Raw genomic sequence first — 20,137 nt, 5'->3', positions numbered from 1 at the left:
ATTCAGTTCGGCAGGACCTCAGGAACAATGTATGGTGGCAGAATAGAAATTCCTCTTGAAAGAATGCCAACCCTTTTTGGTTTCCTAGTAACGTAATTTTCCTGAGATTTCTCTCATTTTGAATTTGCAGCATCCCTACACCTATTTTAAATCAAAGCAACAAAAGAAAAATTTTTTTTTAAAAGATGACATAATAGAATCAGAGAGTTTCTTGGGAAGAGAAGGAAACCTAAAGAACACCTGGTCCACCCTCTGTCTACCCCTTCTGGTGTACAGCGCCCGTTTCAACAGCATATGAGTCAGGGTAGGGATGTCACCATCATAAGGACCCCGTGTCATTTCCAGAATGTTCTAATGGAAAGTTCTGTCTCCCAGAGGCAGAAGCCTGCTTCTCTGAACTCTCTGTTCGCTGTCAGTAATTCAATCCTTGGGGGCGCGGGGAGATAGGCACAGAAAGGACCGGCGAGCGGGGTGCCTGCCCCGGAAGCTTGCTGGGCCGGGCGCTGTGCTCCGTGCTGTGTGCAACTCATTCCTGATCCTCCCACGATCCTCACAGCAGCCTCGGGGAGTGATCACGCGCAGCCTCCCTGCCCCTGCCTGCTGTCTCTCTTCCAGATGAAACATCGTGAGATTCGTTTCACATGGAAACATCCCTTTGGCACCCTGTTCATCCATTCATGCAGCACGTGTTTACTGGGCACCTATGACGTGCCAGGCTTGTGCGAGGTACTGAGGGTGCGACCGTGGGTGAAATGGCCTCTCAGGACAGCAGGGCCGCCCATACTGTCAGCAAGGGAAGCCCTCCATGGGGGGGCGGGGAGACGCGGGGAGGGGGGGCGCTATTATTATCTACAGGATAAAAACAAAAAATCCCACACCAGCGCCCTCCAAGGTAGTCTGGGACATCAGGCACATAACCCGGAGAAGTGATGTCTAGCTGGGCGGGTAAGCTGAGCTACAGAGGGCTTCACGAGGCGCTGGGGGGTGTGGAGTGTCACAGGCAGAAGGACCAGTCTGTGCAAACACCGCGGGTGCAGCCGGGGACACTGAAGACAAGCTGATCTGAGGCAGGGGCAATGCTGGAGAGGCGGGCCCAGCTGCAGTGGGCCCTGCGGGTCACGCAACGGTGGATTTGGGTCTTTAGCTAAAGGGCCACAGAGACCACTGAAGCTGAGGAACAGCCTGGCTGGGTTCAACTTTCAGAACCCGTCTTGAGAGCTGTCTGGAGGGGTGGGAGGCCGTGCGGGTCTCGCCTTTCTCCGGGGGCACCGTGGCAGCGAGGCCTGAAAGAAGTAAACGTATCGATAGAAGCGTTGGGGGACTTTAGCCATGTCCCATAATTTACATCAACGCATTTCCAAAAGTCACCCCAGTAACCAGAAAGTCAAATTTAAAACAGCTCATTAACTGTGGCCCTGCAGCCAGGAAATAAGCCCCAAGCCTGCTCCCCTCCTACCGGCGGCTCACGTCCTGAGCCCCCTACATTGAAATTTGATATCCAGCCTGGAGAAATGGGGGTATTGCGGGTAGACAGGACTTGGTATTTGGACACGGGACTCGGAGAGGGAGGAGGAAGCAAGGATGAGCGCCCAGGCATGCGCAAGGGGTGGATGGTGGGGAGTGTGCTTGCTGGGGAGGAGGGAATTGCTGGCGCCGGGCAGAGCTGGGGGCACCTGCGGGGACTCCAGTGCAGGGAGAAGAAGCTGGAGCACCAGGAGAATCAAGGTGTGAGGAGAAGCCAAAGGACAAAGGCATGAGCCTGATAGCAGAGCGAACTCTCCTGTGACCCCCACGAAATCTTCAGGGACCTTCGGGAAAGTCACTAAACACTCTCCGTGACGGATGCCGCGTGGAAACCCGCGTGCGGCTGAGCTCGGCACCGGGGTGGATGCGAGGGGACATGGGACACAGGGGCTGGAAGCTGAGGGGACCACAAGACTGTCACACCTCGGGCTTTATCGGGCTGTGGAAATAGGTAGGATGGGGGAAAAGGGGATGTCTAGAGAATTTCACCTAAGATGCAAGGAGAGAGTGATTCCTAGTTCACATCTGAATGACTCACATCTGGGCCTTTGGTACAAGAGTTCATTTGCAGAAAGAGCTCCCTTGCATTACTATCATCCCCCTAAAAATGTTTGAAAACAACATTATCAAAGGAATAAACACCTAATGGTGGCATTTTAGGCACTGTAGCAGACTGTTGGGAACAAACCTGTTGGCAGAGAGGGCATTTTGGCACGTTCCAAATTGCACTGTCTGCCAGCAGCTGCCTCTTCCCTGGTGCCCACAGGTGCCACTTGAAAGAATGATCTCCCTGCAGTGTCCGGCGGCTCACACCTCTGGGGACAGCTGGACCTTCTCCCGGCTTGTCAGGAGCCTCAGCAGCTCTCCCTGAGGAAGTGGGGAGACCCGAATGAGACAGCAACAGAAAACAAATTATACTTTCCGAGATGAGGGAAGGTGCGCTCAATTCTGTTTTTGTCGATACCCCTGGAAATGGGTGTTGACCTTCCTGTGAGTTTCACATCTGGAGACTGGACGAAAACTCATCTAAGCAATTGCACAGGAGCTTCCTACTCGACTGGCAGTCTTGAAAAACCATGTGAAGTAAATATGGAAAATTTTCAAAACACTAGTTTACTGAAAAACGATTTTCAGTTTGAATGTTATACGAAGATTTTTAAATATTATTTCCATTTTCATTTCAGGCTCCTCTTGTTGAAATGGCATTGTCTTTATTTTTTGTTTTGTTTTTGAGCACATAGCTCAGCAAGAAGAGGTCTGTATTCTGCCCGCCAGCAGAGGGCTTTGGGTACTTATTTTGCATGAACCTCCCACCCCCGAATCTAGCTAATTAACTCCCTAAAACTGAGAGGGTCTCATTTCTCACTGTATCCGCAGTAGGCCGGAGACAGGGCCTCACAGGTGACAGGTGCTCAGTGAGAACATGCAGACCCTAAGGGAACGGGGGGTTGGGGGGGCGGGTAGGCAGTAGTGTAGCCTTTGCCTAGGAAAACAGGGTCATGGGGCAGCCACCTGAGAGGTCACTTGGTCCTCTGTTCTGGGGCCCTCATGATGGCAGGGACCAGGGCATACCTAGCTTTATGTCCCCAGCCCTTAGTGCCCACAAGGCATTCAATGAATGTTTGATGTAAGAGGCCTTGCATTAGGGCTGGGGGAAAAGAACATTTATATATCAGGGGAAATAGTACAGGTGTAGGTTTTTTTTCTCTTTGGAGTCAGGGAACTCCAGGCCAGAGGAGCAGCATCCTTGTGGATGCCGGCATAGTAGTGCTGTCACCAGTGGGGGATGACGGGAGAGTTCCCAGGCTTTTCATTCCTGGTGGGCGAACAGCGTGGGCAGGATGCACAGATCAGCTCCTTCGTGCCTGGAGCAGAAGCGCTATCCCTGCTACAATTCTCAGTTCAGAACCTCTTTCTGCATACATTCAACCAGGATGGGCTCTGGGGAAAGATAGTGCTATAGTTTGGATGTTCGACTCTCTAAACCTCTGTTGAAATTTGATCCCCAGTGTTGGAGGTGGGGACTAATGGGAGGTGTTTGGGTCATGGGGGCGGATCCCTCATGAATGGCTTGGTGCCACCCTCAGGGTAATGAACCAGTTCTCACTCTATTAGTTCCCAGGAGAGCTGATTGTTAAAAAGAGCCTGACACCTCCCTCCCTCTCTCTTGCCTCCTCTCTCACCATGTGATCTCTGCACGTGCTGGCTCTGCTTCACCCCCTGCCATGAGTGGAAGCAGCCTGAAGCCCTCCCCAGAAGTAGATGCCGGTGCCATGCTCCCTGTGCAGCCTGCAGAGCCATAAGCCAAATAAACCTCTTTTCTTCATAAATTCTTGAGGTATTCCTTTATAGCAGCACAAATGCACTAAGACAGACAGGTTTGAGTTTCAAGCAAAACTTCACAGTTTACCACCTGTGTGACCTTGGGTAAGTGACTTAGCTGTTCTGGGCTTCCATTTCCTCATCTGTAGAATGGGGATAAAATTTAGTAGTATTTGTCTTATTGGGAAGATTAAATGAAATCTTGTACATGTAAAGCACAGCGCCTGACACATACCAAGCACTCAGTGAATTTCCCTAGGGTGGGAGAGGCTTACCCAGGCCACAATTGCCAGGTGAAAGGTGTTTGCCCATAACCTTCTCACAGCTCCTGTTGTGACTCCCTCCCTGAAAACAAGCCCAAGCTCAGGAATGGGGTGTGAGGATGGCTGGGGGCTCAGGGAGCATCACAGAAGCTGGCACAGGGCAGGGCTGGGGCCGAGGGGAACCACCTGCAAGGTGCCTGTCCCATCCTGTGTAGTGGAGTGGGGTGGCTGACCAAAGGCTACATGGGCATCCCAGGGATGGCCCTGGAAAGTAGCCTGTAGCAGGGATGGTACTTGCTGATGCAACAGGGCAAGATGGGGTTACAGCCCCAGGGGAATTGACAGGCAGTTTCCAGGGTCTCATCCAGGCAACTGGGGTTCTCGATAGAGCTCCTATGTGAGTGCTCATGTCACCTACCAGGGCTTACTCTAAACTTCCAGGCATTAGGACAGGAATCAGGAGCAACGGCTCCTGCTCACCCCATGCCTCCATCCAGCCATCAGGCTTCCTGCCTTTCCTTGACACACCAAGCCTGCAGGCTCAGGTCCTCTCTCCCCATGTAACTCACACTCACTGGCTCAGTCTCTGCTCACAGCTCTCTCTTCCCAGTTGTCCCCTAGCCAAGAGGATGTCCCTGTCTTCCATATAGAATATCACATGTCTTTCCCCCATCCCTAGCACTCTCCAGCCCCCTCATTTTCTTTCCAGTAATTACCATGTGGCCCATGTACATTATTGGTGAATTTGTTATTCGCCACCTCCTGCACTATAATGTATGTTCCATTAAGGCAGGGACTTTGTCCATTCCAGGATTTCCAGAGTCTGGCCAAATGCCTGGCACCTGAACTCATATCTGCTCAACAAGTATTTGATGAATTAAAGAATTAAAGATGAATGAATGAGTGAACTACCAAATCCCCTCTGCTGGTATGGGAAGGACACTAACATTCTGAATTGGTTCCAAAATTGGCCAGGACTGAACCAGGACCTGAGGAAGGTCACAGGGACTAGTTGCCAGCATGTTGGGAATTGGGGAGCAGAGGGCTGAGTTTACAGAAGGCAGAAGCTCACCTTGAGGCTCCCGTATACCTGTTCAAGTATCTCTCCAGGGATATTTTATTAGGGGACTCGGGTACACTGAAAAATCCCTTTTGATTCAGTGGTGTAAACTGCTGATGGTGGAATTCGGGCACTATGGCAGGTAGGGGAGAAGGTGTCACACTGTTTTGCTCACCCAAATCATACCCCTTGAGTCACTTCACACCTACTTATAAGGCTAATTCCAATAGTTAGATCATATATGCAGACGAGCTATTAGAGAATTGAGAATTCAGTCATAGTTTCAGCAGTGTTACACACAGACAGACGGCAGCTTGTGGTTAGGTCTTGGACGGAGTTCTTGCCCACAGTCTGGGTTTCTCCTCTTTGGTGCTTAAAATCACTGCCTTGCCAAGGAGGCAGCAATCAGGGTATCATTACAGTGAATGATTTGTGACACAAAATGCAAGAATGTCCAAGCTCCACCTAGAAGCCCATGGTCACGATGCCTACGTGACCTGCTCATGACTGAATCCACTGAGAGGAATTATTTGGGTACTAAGTCCACATTTCTCGAGTTCTCATCTGTATGTGGAGAGCAAAGGCACGCCTCTCTATGTGGCAGTGCCCAGAACCAAACAGCTCTCAGACTGGTGAGCGACAGAAGCCTCACCCACAGCCAGGGCTGACATCCAAAGGCTGGCCAGAGAGCCTCCTTGCAGAAGCAGTGATATTTTCCAGAGGAGGGTGGAGCACAGGGGTGATAATATAGAAGAGGAAAAAGAAAACGGAATACGCTGTTCTGACATTGTGAGCTCAGAAAGCAGCAGTTGTGTAACAGGCTGTCCCTTGCAGGACTGTCATTCTTCCCTCTCTTGCAACTCCACCTTCTCTGCCTGCCGCACCCCAGTGCACTGAATCTCTCCTGCACGTGACTAGTTACGACAAAACCCCATCCCAAAAGAATCACATCTGCATGGTGTTCTCATGAACAGGATTTGATCTGCGCTTGTAGCAATATAAGATAACCATATGCCCATGGAGTTGTTTCAACAGGATTAAGTGAGATTAAATGAAATTGTGCACATGAAGGACCTAGAAAATCTATGCCTGGGAGATAGTGTGTGCTCAATAAATATTATTTTTCCTGTCTAAGTACCTCATTGTTTTGCTTACCAATGATATTATATTACCTTGTAATGAATATTATTTCTTGTAACATGTGGTTTAGATTGCCTCTTTTAGCTTCTTGCATTTTTGTTTTAGAGAATATAAAGTATGCTTGCTTTTTAGTTATAAGAGTTACAAGTTGGAACTAGCTCAGTCTGGTAATACTCTCAAACATTAGAGTGGGCTGGGCACAGTGGCTCATGCCTGTAATCCCAGCACTTTGGGAGGCTGAGGCAGGAGGATTGCCTGAGGCCAGGAGTTGGAGACCACCTGGGCAACATAGCGAGACCCCATCTCTACAAAAATTTTTTTTAATTAAAAAAAGTTAAAGTGATCTGAGGAACAATCATTCCCCCTACTATTGCATTTATACCCCACTTTGTTGCAAAAGTATTTTGAGGGGCCTTACAAAAATAAATATGGCAGGATACAAAGAGATAATTATTATAAGTTGGTCACAGAGTTGGTCCCAAGCATCCTAGAAGCCAAAGCAAAGAAGGAAAGCTGAGCAATGATAAGATTCACAGTGTTTGCAAGATATCAGTGGCTTCAAACAAACACAATTTTTCCTGTACTAAGGTCTAAGTGAACTCTATCCCCTCCTCAATGGTATCTCCACAGAATAGCTGCCTCTGGTCCTGCCTGTTAGTACAAACCAGGACACACAGGTGAAAGCCTCAAAGAAAAAAATCCAAGCAAGGTAGATTTCTTCAGGTCTGGTTTGATCCAGGAATAGGATCTTACTTGCAATGAAATGTACATTTGTTTCAGTTACTACAGATGCATAACAAATTACTCCAAAAACTAATAGCTTACAACTACCTTTTTAGTTTGCTTTCAATTTTGTGCAAGAGGAATCTGGACAGGGCACAACAGGGATAGCATAGCTGCTCCATGGTGTTTGTTTGGGGTTCACTAGGGGCTGTGGAATCTGGAAGCATCTTCACCTACATGGCTGGTGGTTGATGCTGGGACAAGACCACTCACACTGGCTTCTCCCCAGGTCCAGGGCTGCCTCACTGCATGGAGTCTGGGGATAGTCAGAATTCTTATGTGGCAGCTTGGGGCTCCAAAGGTGAGCATCCCAGAAAGCCAAGCAGAAGCTGTATAGTCTCTTCTGGCCTAGCCTCAGAAGTCATGCAAAGTCCCTGCTGCATTTGGCTGCTTACAAAGTAAGTCACAATCCCCGGCCCCTCAGCCCCAGATTCAAGGAAAGAGGATATAGACTCCACTTCTATGCATGAGGCATGTCAAGGTCACATTGTAGAAAAGCATGTGGATGGGAGATACAGTTGCTGCCATCTTCAGAAAACACAATCTGCTACAACCTCCTTTATGCAATCACCCATAAACACCATATCTTGCAACCAAGATTTGATAAGAATTGAGCAAACCTAAGGGCCGTAAAAGGTGCCTTTTGGTGCCAACCACTAGGTGAAGAGGTCTTGGCTTGGCCTAAATAGGTACACAGGAGACTTAAAAGTCACAGTGACCATAAACTAAATGGATCAATAAGATCTGGGTCCTTCTGTGTTTCAGTCTGCTTAGGCCGTCCTAACGACATACCATACACTAAGAGGCTTAAACAACAGAAATATTTTTCTCGCCATTCTGGATCCTGCAAGTTCAAGATCAGGGTGCCGGTACAGTCGGTTTCTGGTGAGGGCTCTCCCCTTGGGTAGCAGATGGGCACCTTCTGGCTGTGTACTCACCAGACTTCCTTGTGGGAGGAGAAAGTGAAAGGGGGGGTGGGGCGGGAGCAGAGAGAAAGACAGAGAGAAAAATGGGAGACAGCACCCTCTTGTGTCTCTTCTTATGAGGGCATTCATCCCATCATAAGGGTCCTGCCCTCATGATCTCATCTAACCCTAATTACCTCCCAAAGGCCCCATCTCCAAATATCATCACACAGGGGTCAGGGCTTTACATATGAATTTGGAAGGGACACAAACATTCAGCCATAACACCATGGGTACAGACATGGCCAGCATTCTGTGGAAAATGGTGTCAATCCCCGAATATTTCCAAATATCTGGAGTCTGTAATCAAGTAGACAATTCACCCACATATGTGAATTTTTCACTTTCTCTTCAACTTAGTCTTATAGCTAAAATTCAAGCCAGAGACTATGACATAGATATAAATAGACCCAGAGCATCATTATATATAATTTGGAAAGGGTTTCACTGGCACACATCTGTAGGCAGTTCAGGAACACTTTCAAGCTGTGTTTACATGATATCAAACATCTGGATGAAAACTGAAAAAAAAATAATCAATTTGGACTGGAAACAAAACAGAAGTACCAGTCTCAGCGCACTGGCCCTTGGAATACTGAATGCAGAGCCGAACCCCACACCCCGGGAATGAGACAATGGTGCACAAGAACGGCCATTGAAATGGCCAAGGGGGAAAGGGGGCTTCCGTGGGAAGGCAGACTTTTAAAAAAGAACTGCATTATGCAAACAGGGCATGGGGAGGGATGAAATCAAAGTCTGAAAAACATGAAGTCTGAATCTTAAAGAACAAAACTGCTGGAGCTTTGAAGCTTGAAGACAATGATTCTAATTCAGCTGAAAATCCAATAAATCCTGGCTATCGGGGAAAGAGGCATGCAGGAAACTCAAACTTCTAGAGACGCAGTGAATTATCCCTTTAAGCATCACAACTTATTTTCACTTTTTCAGCTAGAACCCTTTCTAAAACGTGGCTCTTATTCCCTGGGCCCCTTAAAGAGAATACACTCCATCCAAATCACTACTCTAGCCCTCCATGTGGACAGAAACTATGTCACATACCTGATGGTGTCCCGATGGTCCGTGTTTAAGGACCCCAGGGCACCCAAATCTTTTAGTTCTTGCCTCTGTTTTTCAGAGTTCTGCTGTTTTCTCGTCCTATCATTCCTCACTTCTAATTCTTGAGGCATGTCCTAGGGTAGGTGCCCTCAGAAGCAGACCCCGAGAGAAGGCTTTGAGGGCGAGGTGTGTGTGGGGGGGTGATCCCAGGAAGCACCAGTCAGGGCTGGGACTGACACAGGACAGGAAGGCAGAGAATGCGGGTGCATCGCTGAGAGGTTACTCGCCCTCGTGGGCAGCTGGGGCGCAGTGCTGCCGGGACCTCTACACGACTGTGCAGAGCTGTCCCACACCAGGGACAGGAACCCAGATTTTATTCTCAAAATCTATCCATCATTCTTTGAGGGCTGCTCCCCTTAGCTCCCTGGCACTTTCTAAAGCCTGCGGGTGTGACAGTAGGAAGCGGTCAGGGCTAGGAAGGTAAGAGGTAACGTGGGCACAGACAGAAGCTCCTACACACTGGCTCCAGTGCTACCTGGCGTCGCCGCCCCTCCTCCCTGCCCCCGCGCCCTCCTGTTCCCACCCCTGATAGAATTTTTGGGTAAAGAAAGAAAACTAGACTATGAGTGAGAGCCTAAAGGACTCTCCCTTGAGTCAAAGATACCTTTTCTTACAGCTCAGGAGCCTTTACTTTCTGATTTCTCCCTAATTCTTGGTTATATTCTTAAAAGGTGCTATAAGGCAACTAGTACTTAATAAAAAAAATTTTGGTCACTCAAAAAGTCCAATCACATTAATTTTCAAAGCAAAGTAAGAGTCCACTAAATGGCAGATTGTGTTAGGTAAACTTTCTGGAGATAGAAACTGACTTATTGCTGTTCCCTCAAGTAATGGGAAAAGGCCAGACCTCAGAAAGATTCAGCGTGCAGGCTGGGGGCTATTGTCCCAAGAGGGACACCTGAGTGCAAATGGAGAAACTGATGCAAAGCCCCTCAAGCACACTGACTGACACTTTGTGGGCTATAGCCGAAGGGAAAACAGAGGGCTAGTGGATATAAGGGGCCCAGGCACAAGGGATGTCAGGTTCAAACAGGAGTCATCCCCTCCCTCATCTTCTGGGGGGAGAGGGACTGGCTCAGGAACCAGCAGGGAAGGGGGCGCAGGAAGGCATGTTCGTGGCAAGCAAGACAGCAAGCCGAAAGTGCTCAGAACTGGCATCTGAAGAGAGCTGGCACAGGCAGTCCCTGACGTGTTTAGGCCCCATATCAAGTTCACAAATAGCCAGAGCAAAAATCCAGGTGTCTTCACTCCAACACAGCAGAAATTACTCAACACTTAGCTGTCCAGAGGCAAGGCTAAGAAGAGGACACAGGCTCCAGGAACACAAGGGCATGCTAGCCAGAAGGTCCCATGAGGATAACTCCAGGGAGAAGGGCCTGAGGCCAAGCCAGAGAGCCAAACCCTGTAGCCATCACAGCAGCGCATCCTGCTGCAGGGAGGAAAGAGGCCTGAAGCCGGGAGGAGGAGGGGCCGGGAGTGCACACACTAGGGATGGGGTGCAGCTGGCTGGGAGCCTGAGAAATGAAACCGGGCATTAGGAAGCAGAGAGAGACTGAGATGGAGTGGATGTGGGACAGGGCTGGCCTGTGACAAACCCACCACGGCGTGGACCCTGCTGATTTCTTTGTTTTGATACATCTTCAGGGCTGTCCTGTGGGTGGGGAGCAGAGCAAGACAGTAAGGAGGCAGGCTGTCAGACAAAGGGAAGGACGATGGTTGAGAAAGCCCGAGCTCTGGCTCGGGTGTAGCTGGATTTGGGCAAGGCTGGAAAGGGGAGACGAGCCAAGAGCGTGTTGTTGCAGCAATCGTGAGACGGGCAGAGAGCTGGGAGGAGGGAGACCACGGATATGGAAAGGAAAGGGTAAAATCAAAAGACTCGTGGCAAAAATGGCATTAGAATTTGATAGGGCTTTGGATGCCAACATGGAAGTAAGACAGAAATAAGGAAACTAATTTGAAGCCTATGAGCCTAGGGAACTAGGAGGCTGTTGGCACCTTGGATGCAAAGGAGATGTAATTGTTGGAAAGCTATGGTTGTTTGGATGGAGCTGAGAGTCCTTGCACTGACCCCACCCTCCACTCTATACTAGGAGAGGAGAGCATGACGGGATTGTAATTCCTGGTTTCTGAGGCTGTTCTCTTTCCTGCCAGTAGCTCCCCATTCCTGTTAACTCTTGTGGCAATATCACCTATACCAAAGAAGAGGGCAGGTGTCCTGTATTCTTGTTTTCTGGGACAGAACCCCAGTATTTGATCCTTGGACTTGCTGATTTCATCAAAAGAAATTAAAGTTCTCGACAATTATGTGACTGGGACAGGATCCACATTGGAGGAAAGTAACACAGAATTTGCAAGGATAGAATATCATAATCAGGCCAGGCATGGTGGCTCACACCTGTAATCCTAGCACTCTGGGAGGCTGAGGTGGGAGGATCACTTGAGCTCAGGAGTTCGAGACCAGCCTGAGCAAGAGTGAGACCCTGTCTCTACAAAAAATAGAAAAATTGGGCCAGGCATAGTGGCACACCCCTGTAGTCCCAGCTACTCAGGAGGCTGAGGCAGGAGGATCACTTGAGGCCAGGAGTTTGAGGTTGCTGTGAGCTAGGCTGACACCAAGACACTCTAGCCCAGGCAACAGAAACTCTGTCTCAAAAAAAAAAAAAAAAAAAAAAGAAGATCACAATTAAGCCAACTGGAAATATGGTGTCAACGTGTCTGTTTTGGGGGAAGACCAGTTCACTTGAACAAGGTCACTGTGACTCAAATATTATGCTGTAATGATGTTATCCTGAAAGAGCTTCAATAAATCTCACCACTCGTAAATGTCTAGATAATACAAATTTGGCAAGATCTAAAAACCAGCTAAGATTGAAACTGACAGCCAAAGGAGAAAGTTGTTGAAACACTGGACGCTCCCACGGGATGATACGTGTTAATGGTCTGAACTGAAATAAATTTGATATCCTTGGCCATGGGAGGATTTCCCATCTCTGCAATAGCGTTTGAGGTGTTAGGATGCTCACATCCACAGTCAAGAGGCCAGGGAGGTAACCGAGACAGGCCCAGGCATCAGCTGCTTAAGGGATGACACCAAGTGCCTTTCTTCAGAGAATGATCAAAGGTTTATGGCAACCAGGGATCAGATCCAGTGACTGGAAGATTCCTGCCTCAGAAGTATCGAAGGCTTCAACCAGGCAGATTGGCTTTGAACACAGAAGGGAAAGATCACTTTAAGGACAATGGCAAGGGAAGACTTGGTAGGGAATAAAATGTTGGCTGGAGAGAAGAGAGAAATGAAAAGTTTGAAAACCCAGAAAAAAATAAAAGGGGAGGGAAGGGAAGGGAAGGGAAGGGGGACATAAGGAAGAAATCATTGAGGAGATGAAGAAACTGAAAAAGGCTTTGGTCAAGTCTGGCTTTTGATAATTCCATTTCAGGTGGAGATGGGCTACTAGAACACTGGTAGGCAGGAAGTCAACAAAGGGGAAAGATCAGTATTGGGGAGAGATTTAGAACACACTGAAAACTGGATATAGTCAAGGAAAATAGAAGGGTCGTAAAGATCACGGTAATAAAATGGGATATCCTGAAGTGGGGTCAGAGACCTGGGTTTGAGTCTCAGTTCTGTTTCCAACTACGGACAAGCCACTCCATCTTTCTAGATTTGTTTCTTCATGTCTAAAGCGATGGGGTTAGACCAAGTGACCTTGAACATTCCTTCCCTCTTCTGCAGCCCTCAATTCATCATAGGCGTTATGAAATCAGAGACTTACATAAATGGCACCTTCCAGACTGGAACATGCATTTAGCTTTTCTAAGTAGAAAATGCTTTGAAGGGAAGAATAAAAGGGTCCACTCAACACTTGGCGAGCAATATTTGTTCTGTAAAATAATTAGCAAGCAAGCATTATTGAACAGGGTTGTCACATAATTACAAGAGAATTAAAAGGAAAAAACGAATTTAGGAGATTCAGTTTTCCCTCCCATAGATCAGCAGGGTGATTAACACAAACCATGGGAGCATGGCTAATAAAGATTCACGCAGGAGGAGAGAGCCAACGTCAAACGGAAAGAGTGCTGGTCTAGAGGTCAGGAGCCTTGAGTTCCAGTCCCAGCTCTGCCACTTCCAGGACATGGGCATGTCATTTCCTTTCTGTGCCTCAGCTTCCAGAGGAAAGCTAAAGATCGTGGACTCCAGCCTCCCACAATACCCCTGCTGATGGTCATCTAATTGTAATTATTTCACAAAAATAGTTTCTTACTCCTGTGTGTTTGAATCAATAAAGTCCAACTAGGAAGGTATTTTATATATTTGCAAAGGAGGTGACGTAATGCAGGGAGCTGGCTACACAGGTAGTGGAAGAGATAAGAAGACAAACAGAGGACAGCGAGGCAACCCAAACATTAGCAACAGCAGGAAGCCACTGTCACTCTGGGCAGCAGGGACAAAAGGGAGAGGTGCTGGGTTTACCTCGTGGAAGCTGGAACCATAGTGGGCCTGGCTGGTGGGAGCAGGAGCCACAGAGGAGACACAGCCACCGTCAGAGGTGCCGAGATTGAGGGACAGAGGACTGGGGAGAACATCCTGGCTATTCCTTCCCCCACCTGCCAGTCTTCTGCCAGTGCCTCCTGTTAGCTGGATCCAGCTAGAAACCAGCTGGCACAGGAGCCTGGCAAATGCAGCCTGCAGGGTTCAGCCCCTCTTCCACACAGAGGAGGGAAAGGCCAAGGAATGGACCCGAGGATAAGCAGGCCAGGACTGACACAGATGCAGATCCTACTTTCTTATAACTTCTACCCATTAGTCCTGCATCGGCCTAGAATCCAAGTCTTTACATATTTGAGAACACACATCTAGTCATGCCTTGTTGTTGTTTTGTTTTGTTTTGTTTTGTTTTTTCCTTCCCCAGCTTGACATTCAAACTTCCTCATACAGAATGGGTTGCAAACCTCTTCCCCTCCTCAGGGAGCTCCCTGGTATGTTTCCTTAAAAGGTGGCACCAGATGTTCATAAGACCCCAGGTGTCCAGAATCCTAGCTCTGATGCAGAAGAACTATTCCCGTCCTCTTGTAGCCATACAGCTGTTATCCCAGTGTTGACTCATGTTGATCTTGGGGACAAGAAAGACCCACATATTTTCCCCACATAATTTTGAGTCTTCCCTGACTTGGCCTAGCAGGGTAATCTACATATTCGATAAGCGATAAGCACAACCATTAAATTATTTTTCTAAATCACTGTTGCTATTGTTGTTGTGGTGGTTAAAAAAAAAAAAAGTAGAATAGACCAGAGCCGAGGACAGAGCCCTGTGTCACTCCAGGGGAGACCTCCTTCCAGGTTAACTCAGAGCCATGAATCAAAGCTCACTGGGTAGGACTGTACAGCCAGCTCGAGATCCATCTAGCAGCAAGGAAACTGTGCAAGACTTCATCAAATTCTTTACTTAAGTCACAACATATGGAATCTGTGACAGTCAGTTCCCTTCACTTTGCACCTGAAACACACACGGTGCTCAACTAATACTTGTGACATTGAAGTTTAATAAAATTATCTTGATTTATACACTTAATGATCCTGTTTAAAGAAAGTTAATATGGTTATTTTAGCAGGATATAACAAGGAACCCATGTTGGCTGCTGGTGATCACCATTTTCCTCTTTAAATGTTTATAAACCTGTTTGTTCCAGACTTTTGCTAGAGAGCAACAGAAATGTCACCAATCAGTTATTTCTGGAATCCAATTTCTTCCATTTGAAAACCAGGGCAACGTTGCGCCATCCAGTCTTTGAGCGCTCTCCTATCTTCCTGAAAACGGTAAAGACTCTAGTTATTGCCTGAAGCCTCCTGGGTCTTGACTCTGTCTTCTCCCCAATGGGAATATTAACCCTTTCCATGCCACAAAGCTGTGTAACGATCCAGGAAGATGGGAAGGCACTGGGCACAGCTAAAACTATTACTTAGGGCGCCCGTGCAGGAGCTGTATGGATCCTTGTAAGAACAGCTCCCACAGAGCAGCACAGTCACATCCTGCAGCCCCCAAAATGAAAGCCACAAGCGGGACCAGACACCATACGCAATCAGGGAGACTCCTAGTGGGGCTGAAACTGTGATCCTGGTGCTGCTATTTAAAAAGCTTACAAACAACCACATAGGAAGCTGGCCAGGGCACAACAGAGGTTGGGCCCATGGGGTTTTCTTCTCTCTCCCTCTTTCTCTTCCCCCTTTCTCTTCCTCAATTTCCTCTCCCTCTGAATCAGTGCTTTAGAGTTACTATACTGCATTAGCTACTCAGGAAGCTGTGCTGTAGGCAGCTCATGAAGCAAAAGCTAAGAACCTGGGAGAACAGCTGAATGCCCAAGTTGCCAGCCTCATACACCCTCTGCCTCCTACAAGGTGTCTGCACTTGGATGGGGCTGTGCAGAGGGCACATTGCCCACAAAGAAAGTGTGGAAGGAAACTTTCCAATCCTCTCCTAAACCTATAGGAATCCCCTCTGTGCTCAATCAATGCTTGACAAATGCAAGATGAATTCATATAACCCAGCCTCTGCCTAGCCCATGAAAATTCTTGATAGCCTTAAAGTCTCAGGATATATGCAGAAATTACTTTGTTAGCTGCAGTTTTCTGTCTTGTTTCTCTGTCCCAAGGTGAACCAAGGAGGCTGCTAAAGATTCATAGACATTGATTAAAGATGTGTGCAAAGATTTAGACATGAGGATATTTACTGATGCTCTCATAGCAGAAAATTGGAAACAACCTAAATGCCAAAAAATATTGCTTAAATACAGTATGGTACATCCATCCAATAGGATACTGTGCAGCTATTAAAAATCATGTTGTTGAGGGGTATATGGAATGATGTTTACAACATATTGTTAAAAGGAAAAAACAAGTTCCAAATGCAGAAGGCTGTACACACAGAGGGAATTTTTTCAAAAGATGTGTTAACAGTGATTGCAACTGGCAGAATTATGAATGGATTTTTTATTTTCTTCTTTTTCGCTTATATTTTCCAATTTTTCTATAGTGACGTGCATTGTTCTTGAAATAAAAGCAGGGGAATAATAAAAGCTAATTTTTACTAGCAAGAAAGAAATAGGCCTAGCACTTTGGGAGGGCAAGGTGGGAGGATTGCTTGAAGCCAGGAGTTCAAGACCAGCCTAAACAAAAGCAAGACAGTGTCTCTACAAAAAATAGAAAAATTAGCTGGGCATGGTGGTGCGTGCTTGTAGTACCAGCTACTCAGGAGGCTGAGGCAGGTGGATCACTTGAGCCCAGGAATTCAAGGTTGCAGTGAGCTGCAATGAGGCCACTGCTGCACTCTAGCCTAGGTGACAGAGCAAGACACTGTCTCAAAAAAAAAAAAAAAAAGACAGAAAGAAAGACAGAAAGAAAGAAATAGGAAAAGTCCCCTCTTTCAAGGCTGTCTTTTCAGCACTTTGTTCTGTCAGGTAGATATACAGCCAGGTTGGACCCTGTTGTCCAGCTTGACCATGGAGGCCACCTTGGCTCTGAGCAGAAGTTTCCTTGGAATCAGTGTTTACCTCGAGACAAGTTATTATTGGGGCTGTCCTGGCCAACCTCTCACCCCTAAGGACCAAGAGCCACTTCAGCCCAAAGAAAACCAGTTCCAGAGCCCGTGGGTTCTGGAAGCAGAGCAGCAGCCCTAGCATGTGAAAGGTATCTTTCTCCCTCCCTCCCACTGCTGAAGGTTTGCAGACAGCTCCCTTTCCACCCCACAAGAGGAGACAGGCAGATGAGTCATAGCACTGGCTCAGATTAAAGGAGTATTATTGTGTTAGCAGAAATGGATCTATTTTATTATCTGTTTCTTGACACCTTACAGATACATATGCTTTTCCCACCAGACTAACAATTCCTTTAAAAAGTCAACAATTTCATTTGCTGAAGTTAAAAAATGACCAATGAGAATTAGAAACTCGTATGTCTGAAGAGCTGCCAGGCTGAAAAGATGTAGTGGAAATACTGAGGAAGGTGGTTTATAACCCTCAGACTCTAGATTCAAGTCTGCAGAGTGATGCCATTCTTCTAAAAATATACAGAGGAACCCTCTCTCCTTTCTCTCTTTTTTTTTTTTATTAAGAAATATCCCAGAATTGGTTTGCAGAGGGAGATTTACCACCTCAGATTTCACTGTTTTTAACTGGGGTGATGGTCGTGGGATACTATTTTAAGGACTTCCTTCTCTTACACAGATTTTTCCATACTGGGAGGACAGATAAGGTATGCTCCACTAATGTTCCTCGTTAAAACTCACATGCGTGCCAGCAGTCATTTCCCTTTGTCTTGCTGTCCCATGACAACAGATTGCATATCATAGGAAATTGGAATGAAGACCTTATTTTGTTTGGATCTCTCTTCTCCATTGTTTAATTCCACACTCAGTTTTTCATTCTCTGTCTGCCTCCTTTTGCAGAAATACACTATGAGTGTATACAGGAACAGCTAGATGAATAGGTGTTGTTTTTCTAAGGACTCACCTCAGAGACTTTTCAAGGCACTTTGACCAGCTCTTCCTTCTCCTTGCCCCCAAGCATTTATCTCTGGACCAAAATGTACTAGGTACTCAGTAAAGACCTGATGACTGATGGGCATACATATGTTGTAAATGTGCATTCCCAGTACTTTGTTTAATGTTAATCAAGTTCTGCAACATGAACTTCCATGTTTCCTTTTTTGCTATTATACATAGATGTCTCCATGGTATTTCTGTCTCCCTCAGCCTGCAACCCAGGTAACCTGTCCATTAAAATATATAAACAAACAAAACCAAAAAGGCTTCCACAATGTGCAAGGAAAGGAGGTCGCAGGGAACAGAGAAAGTTTCACATTTCCTGTTGTTGAATCTAGGCATGGCCTTTAGGAGAAGCTGAAAGCCTTTTAAATCCAAAATGCTCTGTTCTGTGAAGCTATCATAGTTGTTTTACCTTAAAACTGCAAAGCTAATATGGCTAACTTTTTACATGATCTCAGCTATTTGTTTTGTTTTTTCTTTTCTTTTTACATTTTTAATTGTTATGGGTACATAATAGTTGTATATCATTATAGGGTACATGAGATGTTTTGATACAGGCATACAATGTGAATTAATCAAATCAGGGTAATTGGGATATCATCACCTCAGGCATTTAACATTCCTTTGTGTTAAGAACACTCCAGTTCCATTCTTTCAGTTATTTTAAAGTATATCCTAACTTGTTGATTATAGTCCCCTTGTTGTGCTATCAAATATTGTTCATTTGATCTCTATCTAACTATATCTTTGCACCCATTAACCATCCCTACTTTATCCCCCACTCCTCGCTAACCTTCCCAGCCTCTGGTAACTGTCAATCTACTCTCTGTCTCCATGAGATCAATTGTTTGCTATTTGTTTTTTGAGTATCAACTTGTATCCAAATTTCGCCATTACTTTTTTCTTTTCATTTAAAAATGCAATTTTTAAATATTTTGTTTTTCTAAACAGGATCCATTAGATCTAAGAATTAATGTTCTTTCCATTTATCAAACATTAACTGTGTGCCAGGCATTGGCTAATTGCTTCCACACTCATTATTTCATTCCCTTACAACCACCCTATGAAGGAGATGCCAACACATGAGGAAACTGAAGCTTAAGCCATTTGCCCAAGATTAGCGTGATCACTTCATTGAAACCCATCCAACTTTGATCACTGCAGTCCACAAGTTTGGTCATCCAGAAAACATTTTCTGAGAACACAAAGTAGTGCTGTATTTGCACTCTGTGATGCCCACCACTTCACTAAAGGAGGCAGCCCCCAGGGAGACCAGAAGCCAAAACTCACTTGTGACACTATAGCACAGCTGTTAGGAGAAGGTCTAGACATCACACAGCCCTGATTTCAAATCCCCGCTCACCCACTTACCAGCGCTGAGACCACAGGGAAGTTTTCTACTCTCTCTGGACTCAGTTTCCATATCTGTAAAATGGGGATGATAATAGGTTAGATTCTATGAAATTGCCAACTTTCAACCATTTTTGGCCTCCAAAAAGTATTTCCAAATGGTTCAGCCTAAATTCTTCACTGGGTCGTTGTACAGTTTAAACGAGTGCACATAGGAAACATTCAGTAAACGACGCTTTTTAGCAGACTTTCTCTTCCTGGTTTCCTTTCGCTCAGGTCAATAGTTTGCATTCTCTGGACAGACTTTATATACAGAGAAACCAGCTTGAGGGTATGTAAGTGTTGGAGCCTATAACTCAGGAGACAGTAAAACCGCATGGATAATCAAGAATTAAGAACAAAGGCCTTACTGCTCCGTGCATTTTCCCTCTAGTTTGGGCTCTTGATTAGTAAATAGGTTTACAAATGGTTTTTTTTTTTTTAAGAAAGTGGGGGGGGGTATTAAGGAAGGTTAGCACTTTTGTGTTTAATCCCATCAACAAAGGAAAGGTTTCACAATCAATTCCTGCCCTTCTAGTCGCAGGCGCGAAGTAGCACGCACGGCTGCTTGACTGGCAGGGCGGGTCCAGCCTTCCCGGCGACCCGGGGCTGGGGACTCACCGAGCCCTCGGAACCAGCCCCTCCGCGGCTTGCCCCACCTGCCCCGCCCACAGCGGAGACCGGGAACAGCCCGAGTTAGCACCACCTGCCCTGCGGTGTTCACTTCCTCGCTAGGAGCAGGCCCTGCGCTTGGTCCCTCACGTGCATCTTACTTCCCACAACAGTCCTACAGGAGGGAAATGTCATTCCCACCCCACTTCTTCCCATCCTCCGAAGAGAGGAAAAACACACACATAGGTCTCGCCTGAGGTCTCTCAGCGTTGAAGTCAGCCTCGAACCCGGGGAGCCCCAGAACTTGGAACACTCGGAACCTCTCCTTTTCCTACGCGGGTAGAGGCGCTTTTTCACCTACGAATCCAGCAAACTTGGCCACACCCGAGGGAAGAGGCTCGGTGTCGCGGACCAGCACAACCTCGC

General features: G+C 46.8%; 1 long non-coding RNA gene across 1 annotated transcript in view; it reads right to left on the bottom strand.

The window, feature by feature from the left end:
• Window positions 1–20,130, bottom strand: part of LOC123622671 — a 179,036-nt gene extending 158,906 nt beyond the window's left edge. Inside the window, exons 1-2 of the long non-coding RNA XR_006729575.1 lie at window positions 19,954–20,130; window positions 19,082–19,135 (exon numbers count right to left, since the gene is read on the bottom strand). This is a non-coding gene — a long non-coding RNA (uncharacterized LOC123622671). The remainder of the gene's footprint in view (window positions 1–19,081; window positions 19,136–19,953) is intronic.
• Between the last annotated feature and the right edge of the window lie 7 nt (window positions 20,131–20,137).

The sequence above is a fragment of the Lemur catta genome, chromosome 1 (genome assembly GCF_020740605.2).
Source record: "Lemur catta isolate mLemCat1 chromosome 1, mLemCat1.pri, whole genome shotgun sequence".
Taxonomy (NCBI): Eukaryota; Metazoa; Chordata; class Mammalia; order Primates; family Lemuridae; genus Lemur; species Lemur catta.
Note: the sequence above shows the minus strand (reverse complement) of the source record. Positions and strands in the feature narration are given on the sequence as shown.